Below are 16,930 nucleotides of genomic sequence, written 5' to 3' on the forward strand. Positions count from 1 at the left end.
GGTAATACTATATAACGATATACGTTATTACGTAATAGTATATATCGTTATACGTTATAACGTAACAGTATATAACGTTATACGTTATATGGTAATAGTATATATCGTTATACGTTATAACGTAACAATATAAAACGTTATACGTTATATGGTAATAGTATATATCCTTATACGTTATAACGTAACAATATATAACGTTATACGTTATATGGTAATACTATATAACGATATACGCTATTACGTAATAGTATATATCGTTATACGTTATAACGTAACAGTATATAACGTTATACGTTATATGGTAATAGTATATATTGTTATATGTTATAACGTATCACTATATAACGTTATACGTTATATGGTAATAGTATATATCGTTATACGTTATAACGTAACAATATATAACGTTATACGTTATATGATAATACTATATAACGATATACGTTATTACGTAATAGTATATATCGTTATACGTTATAACGTAACACTATATAAAGTTATACGTTATTACGTAATAGTATATATCGTTTTACGTTATATGGTAATAGTATATATCGTTATACGCTATAACGTAACAATATATAACGATATACGTTATATGGTAATAGTATATATCGTTATACGTTATAACGTAACAATATATAACGTTATACGTTATATGGTAATACTATATAACGATATACGTTATTACGTAATAGTATATATCGTTATACGTTATAACGTAACAATATATAACGTTATACGTTATATGGTAATAGTATATATCGTTATACGTTATAACGTAACAATATATAACGTTATACGTTATATGGTAATACTATATAACGATATACGTTATTACGTAATAGTATATAACGATATACGTTATTACGTAATAGTATATATCGTTATACGTTATAACGTAACAATATATATCGTTATACGTTATATGGTAATACTATATAACGATATACGTTATTACGTAATAGTATATATTGTTATACGTTATAACGTAACAATATATAACGTTATACGTTATATGGTAATACTATATAACGATATACGTTATTACGTAATAGTATATATCGTTATACGTTATAACGTAACACTATATAACGTTATACGTTATATGGTAATACTATATAACGATATACGTTATTACGTAATAGTATATATCGTTATACGTTATAACGTAACAGCATATAACGTTATACGTTATATGGTAATAGTATATTTTGTTATACGTTATAACGTAACAATATATAACGTTATACGATATATGGTAATAGTATATATCGTTATACGTTATAACGTAACAATATATAACGTTATACGTTATATGGAAATACTATATAACGATATACGTTATTACGTAATAGTATATATCGTTATACGTTATAACGTAACACTATATAACGTTATACGTTATATGGTAATACTATATATTGTTATACGTTATAACGTAACAATATATAACGTTATACGTTATATGGTAATACTATATAACGATATACGTTATTACGTAATAGTATATATCGTTATACGTTATAACGTAACACTATATAACGTTATACGTTATATGGTAATTCTATATAACGTTATACGTTATTACGTAATAGTATATATCGTTTTACGTTATAGGGTAATACTATATAACGATATACGTTATTACGTAATAGTATATATCGTTATACGTTATAACGTAACAGCATATAACGTTATACGTTATATGGTAATAGTATATTTCGTTATACGTTATAACGTAACACTATATAACGTTATACGTTATATGGTAATACTATATATCGTTATACGTTATAACGTAACAATATATAACGTTAGACGTTATATGGTAATCGTATATAACGATATACGTTATTACGTAATAGTATATATCGTTATACGTTATAACGTAACAATATATAACGTTATACGTTATATGGTAATACTATATAACGATATACGTTATTACGTAATAGTATATATCGTTATACGTTATAACGTAACAGTATATAACGTTATACGTTATATGGTAATAGTATATATCGTTATACGTTATAACGTAACACTATATAACGTTATACGTTATATGGTAATAGTATATATCGTTATACGTTATAACGTAACAATATATAACGTTATACGTTATATGATAATACTATATAACGATATACGTTAATACGTAATAGTATATATCGTTATACGTTATAACGTAACAGCATATAACGTTATACGTTATATGGTAATAGTATATATCGTTATACGTTATAACGTAACAATATATAACGTTATACGTTATATGGTAATACTATATAACGATATACGTTATTACGTAATAGTATATATCGTTATACGTTATAACGTAACAGTATATAACGTTATACGTTATATGGTAATAGTATATATCGCTATACGTTATAACGTAACAATATATAACGTTATACGTTATATGGTAATAGTATATATCGTTATACGTTATAACGTAACAATATATCACGTTATACGTTATATAGTAATACTATATAACGATATGCGTTATTACGTAATGCTATATAACGTTATACGTTATAACGTAACACTATATAACGTTATACGTTATATGGTAATATTATATATCGTTATACGCTAGAACGTAACAATATATAACGTTATACGATATATGGTAATAGTATATATCGTTATACGTTATAACGTAACAATATATAACGTTATACGTTATATGGAAATACTATATAACGATATACGTTATTACGTAATAGTATATATCGTTATACGTTATAACGTAACACTATATAACGTTATACGTTATATGGTAATACTATATATCGTTATACGTTATAACGTAACAATATATAACGTTATACGTTATATGGTAATACTATATAACGATATACGTTATTACGTAATAGTATATATCGTTATACGTTATAACGTAACACTATATAACGTTATACGTTATATGGTAATTCTATATAACGTTATACGTTATTACGTAAAAGTATATATCGTTTTACGTTATATGGTAATGCTGTATAACGTTATACGTTATAACGTAACAGTATATAACGTTATACGTTATATGGTAATAGTATATATCGTTATACGTTATAACGTAACAATATATATCGTTATACGTTATATGGTAATACTATATAACGATATACGTTATTACGTAATAGTATATATCGTTATACGTTATAACGTAACACTATATAACGTTATACGTTATATGGTAATAGTATATACCGTTATACGCTATAACGTAACAATATATAACGTTATACGTTATATGGTAATAGTATATATCGTTATACGTTATAACGTAACACTATATAACGTTATACGTTATATGGTAATTCTATATAACGTTATACGTTATTACGTAATAGTATATATCGTTTTACGTTATATGGTAATGCTGTATAACGTTATACGTTATAACGTAACAGTATATAACGTTATACGTTATATGGTAATAGTATATATCGTTATACGTTATAACGTAACAATATATAACGTTATACGTTATATGGTAATAGTATATATCCTTATACGTTATAACGTAACAATATATAACGTTATACGTTATATGGAAATACTATATAACGATATACGTTATTACGTAATAGTATATATCGTTATACGTTATAACGTAACACTATATAACGTTATACGTTATATGGTAATACTATATATCGTTATACGTTATAACGTAACAATATATAACGTTAGACGTTATATGGTAATCGTATATAACGATATACGTTATTACGTAATAGTATATATCGTTATACGTTATAACGTAACAATATATAACGTTATACGTTATATGGTAATACTATATAACGATATACGTTATTACGTAATAGTATATATCGTTATACGTTATAACGTAACAGTATATAACGTTATACGTTATATGGTAATAGTATATATCGTTATACGTTATAACGTAACACTATATAACGTTATACGTTATATGGTAATAGTATATATCGTTATACGTTATAACGTAACAATATATAACGTTATACGTTATATGATAATACTATATAACGATATACGTTAATACGTAATAGTATATATCGTTATACGTTATAACGTAACAATATATAACGTTATACGTTATATGGTAATAGTATATATCCTTATACGTTATAACGTAACAATATATAACGTTATACGTTATATGGAAATACTATATAACGATATACGTTATTACGTAATAGTATATATCGTTATACGTTATAACGTAACACTATATAACGTTATACGTTATATGGTAATACTATATATCGTTATACGTTATAACGTAACAATATATAACGTTAGACGTTATATGGTAATCGTATATAACGATATACGTTATTACGTAATAGTATATATCGTTATACGTTATAACGTAACAATATATAACGTTATACGTTATATGGTAATACTATATAACGATATACGTTATTACGTAATAGTATATATCGTTATACGTTATAACGTAACAGTATATAACGTTATACGTTATATGGTAATAGTATATATCGTTATACGTTATAACGTAACACTATATAACGTTATACGTTATATGGTAATAGTATATATCGTTATACGTTATAACGTAACAATATATAACGTTATACGTTATATGATAATACTATATAACGATATACGTTAATACGTAATAGTATATATCGTTATACGTTATAACGTAACACTATATAACGTTATACGATAAATGGTAATTCTATATAACGTTATACGTTATTACGTAATAGTATATATCGTTTTACGTTATATGGTAATAGTATATATCGTTATACGCTATAACGTAACAATATATAACGATATACGTTATATGGTAATAGTATATATCGTTATACGTTATAACGTAACAATATATAACGTTATACGTTATATGGTAATACTATATAACGATATACGTTATTACGTAATAGTATATATCGTTATACGTTATAACGTAACAGTATATAACGTTATACGTTATATGGTAATAGTATATATCGTTATACGTTATAACGTAACAATATATAACGTTATACGTTATATGGTAATAGTATATATCGTTATACGTTATAACGTAACAATATATTACGTTATACGTTATATAGTAATACTATATAACGATATGCGTTATTACGTAATGCTATATAACGTTATACGTTATAACGTAACACTATATAACGTTATACGTTATATGGTAATAGTATATATCGTTATACGTTATAACGTAACAATATACAACGTTATACGTTATATGGTAATACTATATAACGATATACGTTATTACGTAATAGTATATATCGTTATACGTTATAACGTAACACTATATAACGTTATACGTTATATGGTAATTCTATATAACGTTATACGTTATTACGTAATAGTATATATCGTTTTACGTTATATGGTAATGCTGTATAACGTTATACGTTATAACGTAACAGTATATAACGTTATACGTTATATGGTAATAGTATATATCGTTATACGTTATAACGTAACAATATATAACGTTATACGTTATATGGTAATACTATATAACGATATACGTTATTACGTAATAGTATATATCGTTATACGTTATAACGTAACACTATATAACGTTATACGTTATATGGTAATAGTATATATCGTTATACGCTATAACGTAACAATATATAACGTTATACGTTATATGGTAATAGTATATATCGTTATACGTTATAACGTAACACTATATAACGTTATACGTTATATGGTAATTCTATATAACGTTATACGTTATTACGTAATAGTATATATCGTTTTACGTTATATGGTAACGCTGTATAACGTTATACGTTATAACGTAACAGTATATAACGTTATACGTTATATGGTAATAGTATATATCGTTATACGTTATAACGTAACAATATATAACGTTATATGTTATATGGTAATAGTATATATCCTTATACGTTATAACGTAACAATATATAACGTTATACGTTATATGGAAATACTATATAACGATATACGTTATTACGTAATAGTATATATCGTTATACGTTATAACGTAACGCTATATAACGTTATACGTTATATGGTAATACTATATATCGTTATACGTTATAACGTAACAATATATAACGTTAGACGTTATATGGTAATCGTATATAACGATATACGTTATTACGTAATAGTATATATCGTTATACGTTATAACGTAACACTATATAACGTTATACGTTATATGGTAATAGTATATATCGTTATACGTTATAACGTAACAATATATAACGTTATACGTTATATGGTAATAATATATAACGATATACGTTATTACGTAATAGTATATATCGTTATATGTTATAACGTAACACTATATAACGTTATACGTTATAACGTAATAGTATATATCGTTATACGTTATAACGTAACACTATATATCGTTTTACGATATATGGTAATGCTACATAACGTTATACGTTATAACGTAACACTATATAACGTTATACGTTATATGGTAATACTATATATCGTTATACGTTATAACGTAACAATATATAACGTTATACGTTATATGGTAATACTATATAACGATATACGTTATTACGTAATAGTATATATCGTTATACGTTATAACATAACACTATATATCGTTTTACGATATATGGTAATGCTACATAACGTTATACGTTATAACGTAACACTATATAACGTTATACGTTATATGGTAATAGTATATATCGTTATACGCTATAACGAAACAATATATAACGTTATACGTTATATGGTAATAGTATATATCGTTATACGTTATAACGTAACACTATATAACGTTATACGTTATATGGTAATTCTATATAAGGTTATACGTTATTACGTAATAGTATATATCGTTTTACGTTATATGGTAATGCTGTATAACGTTATACGTTATAACGTAGCAGTATATAACGTTATGCGTTATATGGTAATAGTATATATCGTTATACGTTATAACGTAACACTATATAACGTTATACGTTATATGGTAATAGTATATATCGTTATACGTTATAACGTAACAATATATAACGTTATACGTTATATGATAATACTATATAACGATATACGTTAATACGTAATAGTATATATCGTTATACGTTATAACGTAACACTATATAACGTTAGACGTTATATGGTAATCGTATATAACGATATACGTTATTACGTAATAGTATATATCGTTATACGTTATAACGTAACAATATATAACGTTATACGTTATATGGTAATACTATATAACGATATACGTTATTACGTAATAGTACATATCGTTATACGTTATAACGTAACAGTATATAATGTTATACGTTATATGGTAATAGTATATATCGTTATACGTTATAACGTAACAATATATAACGTTATGCGTTATATGGTAATAGTATATATCGTTATACGTTATAACGTAACAATATATAACGTTATACGTTATATGGAAATACTATATAACGATATACCTTATTACGTAATAGTATATATCGTTATACGTTATAACGTAACACTATATAACGTTATACGTTATATGGTAATAGTATATATCGTTATACGTTATAACGTAACACTATATAACGTTATACGTTATATGGTAATACTATATAACGATATACGTTATTACGTAATAGTATATAACGATATACGTTATTACGTAATAGTATATATCGTTATACGTTATAACGTAACACTATATAACGTTATACGTTATATGGTAATAGTATATATCGTTATACGCTATAACGTAACAATATATAACGTTATACGTTATATGGTAATAGTATATATCGTTATACGTTATAACGTAACACTATATAACGTTATACGTTATATGATAATACTATATAACGATATACGTTAATACGTAATAGTATATATCGTTATACGTTATAACGTAACACTATATAACGTTAGACGTTATATGGTAATCGTATATAACGATATACGTTATTACGTAATAGTATATATCGTTATAAGTTATAACGTAACAATATATAACGTTATACGTTATATGGTAATACTATATAACGATATACGTTATTACGTAATAGTATATATCGTTATACGTTATAACGTAACAGTATATAATGTTATACGTTATATGGTAATAGTATATATCGTTATACGTTATAACGTAATAATATATAACGTTATACGTTATATGGTAATAGTATATATCGTTATACGTTATAACGTAACAATATATAACGTTATACGTTATATGGAAATACTATATAACGATATACCTTATTACGTAATAGTATATATCGTTATGCGTTATAACGTAACACTATATAACGTTATACGTTATATGGTAATAGTATATATCGTTATACGTTATAACGTAACACTACATAACGTTATACGTTATATGGTAATACTATATAACGATATACGTTATTACGTAATAGTATATAACGATACACGTTATTACGTAATAGTATATAACGATATACGTTATTACGTAATAGTATATATCGTTATACGTTATAACGTAACACTATATAACGTTATACGTTATATGGTAATAGTATATATCGTTATACGCTATAACGTAACAATATATAACGTTATACGTTATATGGTAATAGTATATATCGTTATACGTTATAACGTAACACTATATAACGTTATACGTTATATGGTAATTCTATATAACGTTATACGTTATTACGTAATAGCATATATCGTTTTACGTTATATGATAATGCTGTATAACGTTATACGTTATAACGTAACAGTATATAACGTTATACGTTATATGGTAATAGTATATATCGTTATACGTTATAACGTAACAATATATAACGTTATACGTTATATGGTAATACTATATAACGATATACGTTATTACGTAATAGTATATACCGTTATACGTTATAACGTAACACTATATAACGTTATACGTTATATGGTAATATTATATATCGTTATACGCTAGAACGTAACAATATATAACGTTATACGTTATATGGTAATAGTATATATCGTCATACGTTATAACGTAACAATATATAACGTGATACGTTATATGGTAATCGTATATAACGATATACGTTATTACGTAATAGTATATATCGTTATACGTTTTAACGTAACAATATATAACGTTATACGTTATATGGTAATAGTATATATCGTTGTACGCTATAACGTAAGAATATATAACGTTATACGTTATATGATAATACTATATAACGATATACGTTATTACGTAATAGTATATATCGTTATACGTTATAACGTAACACTATATAACGTTATACGTTATATGGTAATTCTATATAACGTTATACGTTATTACGTAATAGTATATATCGTTTTACGTTTTATGGTAATAGTATGTATCGTTATACGCTATAACGTAACAATATATAACGTTATACGTTATATGGTAATAGTATATATCGTTATACGTTATAACGTAACAATATATAACGTTATACGTTATATGGTAATACTATATAACGATATACGTTATTACGTAATAGTATATATCGTTATACGTTATAACGTAACAATATATAACGTTATACGATATATGGTAATAGTATATATCGTTATACGTTATAACGTAACAATATATAACGTTATACGTTATATGGAAATACTATATAACGATATACGTTATTACGTAATAGTATATATCGTTATACGTTATAACGTAACACTATATAACGTTATACGTTATATGGTAATACTATATATCGTTATACGTTATAACGTAACAATATATAACGTTATACGTTATATGGTAATACTATATAACGATATACGTTATTACGTAATAGTATATATCGTTATACGTTATAACGTAACACTATATAACGTTATACGTTATATGGTAATTCTATATAACGTTATACGTTATTACGTAATAGTATATATCGTTTTACGTTATATGGTAATGCTGTATAACGTTATACGTTATAACGTAACAGTATATAACGTTATACGTTATATGGTAATAGTATATATCGTTATACGTTATAACGTAACAATATATATCGTTATACGTTATATGGTAATACTATATAACGATATACGTTATTACGTAATAGTATATATCGTTATACGTTATAACGTAACACTATATAACGTTATACGTTATATGGTTATAGTATATACCGTTATACGCTATAACGTAACAATATATAACGTTATACGTTATATGGTAATAGTATATATCGTTATACGTTATAACGTAACACTATATAACGTTATACGTTATATGGTAATTCTATATAACGTTATACGTTATTACGTAATAGTATATATCGTTTTACGTTATATGGTAATGCTGTATAACGTTATACGTTATAACGTAACAGTATATAACGTTATACGTTATATGGTAATAGTATATATCGTTATACGTTATAACGTAACAATATATAACGTTATACGTTATATGGTAATAGTATATATCCTTATACGTTATAACGTAACAATATATAACGTTATACGTTATATGGAAATACTATATAACGATATACTTTATTACGTAATAGTATATATCGTTATACGTTATAACGTAACACTATATAACGTTATACGTTATATGGTAATACTATATATCGTTATACGTTATAACGTAACAATATATAACGTTAGACGTTATATGGTAATCGTATATAACGATATACGTTATTACGTAATAGTATATATCGTTATACGTTATAACGTAACAATATATAACGTTATACGTTATATGGTAATACTATATAACGATATACGTTATTACGTAATAGTATATATCGTTATACGTTATAACGTAACACTATATAACGTTATACGATAAATGGTAATTCTATATAACGTTATACGTTATTACGTAATAGTATATATCGTTTTACGTTATATGGTAATAGTATATATCGTTATACGTTATAACGTAACAATATATTACGTTATACGTTATATAGTAATACTATATAACGATATGCGTTATAACGTAACACTATATAACGTTATACGTTATATGGTAATTCTATATAACGTTATACGTTATTACGTAATAGTATATATCGTTTTACGTTATATGGTAATGCTGTATAACGTTATACGTTATAACGTAACAGTATATAACGTTATACGTTATATGGTAATAGTATATATCGTTATACGTTATAACGTAACAATATATAACGTTATACGTTATAGGGTAATACTATATAACGATATACGTTATTACGTAATAGTATATATCGTTATACGTTATAACGTAACACTATATAACGTTATACGTTATATGGTAATAGTATATATCGTTATACGCTATAACGTAACAATATATAACGTTATACGTTATATGGTAATAGTATATATCGTTATACGTTATAACGTAACACTATATAACGTTATACGTTATATGGTAATTCTATATAACGTTATACGTTATTACGTAATAGTATATATCGTTTTACGTTATATGGTAACGCTGTATAACGTTATACGTTATAACGTAACAGTATATAACGTTATACGTTATATGGTAATAGTATATATCGTTATACGTTATAACGTAACAATATATAACGTTATATGTTATATGGTAATAGTATATATCCTTATACGTTATAACGTAACAATATATAACGTTAGACGTTATATGGTAATCGTATATAACGATATACGTTATTACGTAATAGTATATATCGTTATACGTTATAACGTAACACTATATAACGTTATACGTTATATGGTAATAGTATATATCGTTATACGTTATAACGTAACAATATATAACGTTATACGTTATATGGTAATAATATATAACGATATACGTTATTACGTAATAGTATATATCGTTATATGTTATAACGTAACACTATATAACGTTATACGTTATAACGTAATAGTATATATCGTTATACGTTATAACGTAACACTATATATCGTTTTACGATATATGGTAATGCTACATAACGTTATACGTTATAACGTAACACTATATAACGTTATACGTTATATGGTAATACTATATCTCGTTATACGTTATAACGTAACAATATATAACGTTATACGTTATATGGTAATACTATATAACGATATACGTTATTACGTAATAGTATATATCGTTATACGTTATAACATAACACTATATATCGTTTTACGATATATGGTAATGCTACATAACGTTATACGTTATAACGTAACACTATATAACGTTATACGTTATATGGTAATAGTATATATCGTTATACGCTATAACGAAACAATATATAACGTTATACGTTATATGGTAATAGTATATATCGTTATACGTTATAACGTAACACTATATAACGTTATACGTTATATGGTAATTCTATATAACGTTATACGTTATTACGTAATAGTATATATCGTTTTACGTTATATGGTAATGCTGTATAACGTTATACGTTATAACGTAGCAGTATATAACGTTATGCGTTATATGGTAATAGTATATATCGTTATACGTTATAACGTAACACTATATAACGTTATACGTTATATGGTAATAGTATATATCGTTATACGTTATAACGTAACAATATATAACGTTATACGTTATATGATAATACTATATAACGATATACGTTAATACGTAATAGTATATATCGTTATACGTTATAACGTAACACTATATAACGTTAGACGTTATATGGTAATCGTATATAACGATATACGTTATTACGTAATAGTATATATCGTTATACGTTATAACGTAACAATATATAACGTTATACGTTATATGGTAATACTATATAACGATATACGTTATTACGTAATAGTACATATCGTTATACGTTATAACGTAACAGTATATAATGTTATACGTTATATGGTAATAGTATATATCGTTATACGTTATAACGTAACAATATATAACGTTATACGTTATATGGTAATAGTATATATCGTTATACGTTATAACGTAACAATATATAACGTTATACGTTATATGGAAATACTATATAACGATATACCTTATTACGTAATAGTATATATCGTTATACGTTATAACGTAACACTATATAACGTTATACGTTATATGGTAATAGTATATATCGTTATACGTTATAACGTAACACTATATAACGTTATACGTTATATGGTAATACTATATAACGATATACGTTATTACGTAATAGTATATAACGATATACGTTAATACGTAATAGTATATATCGTTATACGTTATAACGTAACACTATATAACGTTATACGTTATATGGTAATAGTATATATCGTTATACGCTATAACGTAACAATATATAACGTTATACGTTATATGGTAATAGTATATATCGTTATACGTTATAACGTAACACTATATAACGTTATACGTTATATGGTAATTCTATATAACGTTATACGTTATTACGTAATAGTATATATCGTTTTACGTTATATGGTAATGCTGTATAACGTTATACGTTATAACGTAACAGTATATAACGTTATACGTTATATGGTAATAGTATATATCGTTATACGTTATAACGTAACAATATATAACGTTATACGTTATATGGTAATACTATATAACGATATACGTTATTACGTAATAGTATATACCGTTATACGTTATAACGTAACACTATATAACGTTATACGTTATATGGTAATATTATATATCGTTATACGCTAGAACGTAACAATATATAACGTTATACGTTATATGGTAATAGTATATATCGTCATACGTTATAACGTAACAATATATAACGTTATACGTTATATGGTAATCGTATATAACGATATACGTTATTACGTAATAGTATATATCGTTATACGTTTTAACGTAACAATATATAACGTTATACGTTATTTGGTAATAGTATATATCGTTGTACGCTATAACGTAAGAATATATAACGTTATACGTTATATGATAATACTATATAACGATATACGTTATTACGTAATAGTATATATCGTTATACGTTATAACGTAACACTATATAACGTTATACGTTATATGGTAATTCTATATAACGTTATACGTTATTACGTAATAGTATATATCGTCTTACGTTTTATGGTAATAGTATGTATCGTTATACGCTATAACGTAACAATATATAACGTTATACGTTATATGGTAATAGTATATATCGTTATACGTTATAACGTAACAATATATAACGTTATACGTTATATGGTAATACTATATAACGATATATGTTATTACGTAATAGTATATATCGTTATACGTTATAACGTAACAGCATATAACGTTATACGTTATATGGTAATAGTATATATCGTTATACGTTATAACGTAACAATATATAACGTTATACGATATATGGTAATAGTATATATCGTTATACGTTATAACGTAACAATATATAACGTTATACGTTATATGGAAATACTATATAACGATATACGTTATTACGTAATAGTATATATCGTTATACGTTATAACGTAACACTATATAACGTTATACGTTATATGGTAATACTATATATCGTTATACGTTATAACGTAACAATATATAACGTTATACGTTATATGGTAATACTATATAACGATATACGTTATTACGTAATAGTATATATCGTTATACGTTATAACGTAACACTATATAACGTTATACGTTATATGGTAATTCTATATAACGTTATACGTTATTACGTAATTGTATATATCGTTTTACGTTATATGGTAATGCTGTATAGCGTTATACGTTATAACGTAACAGTATATAACGTTATACGTTATATGGTAATTCTATATAACGTTATACGTTATTACGTAATTGTATATATCGTTATACGTTATATGGTAATACTATATAACGATATACGTTATTACGTAATAGTATATATCGTTATACGTTATAACGTAACACTATATAACGTTATACGTTATATGGTAATAGTATATATCGTTATACGCTATAACGTAACAATATATAACGTTATACGTTATATGGTAATAGTATATATCGTTATACGTTATAACGTAACACTATATAACGTTATACGTTATATGGTAATTCTATATAACGTTATACGTTATTACGTAATAGTATATATCGTTTTACGTTATATGGTAACGCTGTATAACGTTATACGTTATAACGTAACAGTATATAACGTTATACGTTATATGGTAATAGTATATATCGTTATACGTTATAACGTAACAATATATAACGTTATATGTTATATGGTAATAGTATATATCCTTATACGTTATAACGTAACAATATATAACGTTATACGTTATATGGAAATACTATATAACGATATACGTTATTACGTAATAGTATATATCGTTATACGTTATAACGTAACACTATATAACGTTATACGTTATATGGTAATACTATATATCGTTATACGTTATAACGTAACAATATATAACGTTAGACGTTATATGGTAATCGTATATAACGATATACGTTATTACGTAATAGTATATATCGTTATACGTTATAACGTAACACTATATAACGTTATACGTTATATGGTAATAGTATATATCGTTATACGTTATAACGTAACAATATATAACGTTATACGTTATATGGTAATAATATATAACGATATACGTTATTACGTAATAGTATATATCGTTATATGTTATAACGTAACACTATATAACGTTATACGTTATAACGTAATAGTATATATCGTTATACGTTATAACGTAACACTATATATCGTTTTACGATATATGGTAATGCTACATAACGTTATACGTTATAACGTAACACTATATAACGTTATACGTTATATGGTAATACTATATATCGTTATACGTTATAACGTAACAATATATAACGTTATACGTTATATGGTAATACTATATAACGATATACGTTATTACGTAATAGTATATATCGTTATACGTTATAACATAACACTATATATCGTTTTACGATATATGGTAATGCTACATAACGTTATACGTTATAACGTAACACTATATAACGTTATACGTTATATGGTAATAGTATATATCGTTATACGCTATAACGAAACAATATATAACGTTATACGTTATATGGTAATAGTATATATCGTTATACGTTATAACGTAACACTATATAACGTTATACGTTATATGGTAATTCTATATAAGGTTATACGTTATTACGTAATAGTATATATCGTTTTACGTTATATGGTAATGCTGTATAACGTTATACGTTATAACGTAGCAGTATATAACGTTATGCGTTATATGGTAATAGTATATATCGTTATACGTTATAACGTAACACTATATAACGTTATACGTTATATGGTAATAGTATATATCGTTATACGTTATAACGTAACAATATATAACGTTATACGTTATATGATAATACTATATAACGATATACGTTAATACGTAATAGTATATATCGTTATACGTTATAACGTAACACTATATAACGTTAGACGTTATATGGTAATCGTATATAACGATATACGTTATTACGTAATAGTATATATCGTTATACGTTATAACGTAACAATATATAACGTTATACGTTATATGGTAATACTATATAACGATATACGTTATTACGTAATAGTACATATCGTTATACGTTATAACGTAACAGTATATAATGTTATACGTTATATGGTAATAGTATATATCGTTATACGTTATAACGTAACAATATATAACGTTATACGTTATATGGTAATAGTATATATCGTTATACGTTATAACGTAACAATATATAACGTTATACGTTATATGGAAATACTATATAACGATATACCTTATTACGTAATAGTATATATCGTTATACGTTATAACGTAACACTATATAACGTTATACGTTATATGGTAATAGTATATATCGTTATACGCTATAACGTAACAATATATAACGTTATACGTTATATGGTAATAGTATATATCGTTATACGTTATAACGTAACACTATATAACGTTATACGTTATATGATAATACTATATAACGATATACGTTAATACGTAATAGTA

Source organism: Bombus affinis, chromosome 18 (assembly GCF_024516045.1).
Source record: "Bombus affinis isolate iyBomAffi1 chromosome 18, iyBomAffi1.2, whole genome shotgun sequence".
Classification (NCBI taxonomy): domain Eukaryota; kingdom Metazoa; phylum Arthropoda; class Insecta; order Hymenoptera; family Apidae; genus Bombus; species Bombus affinis.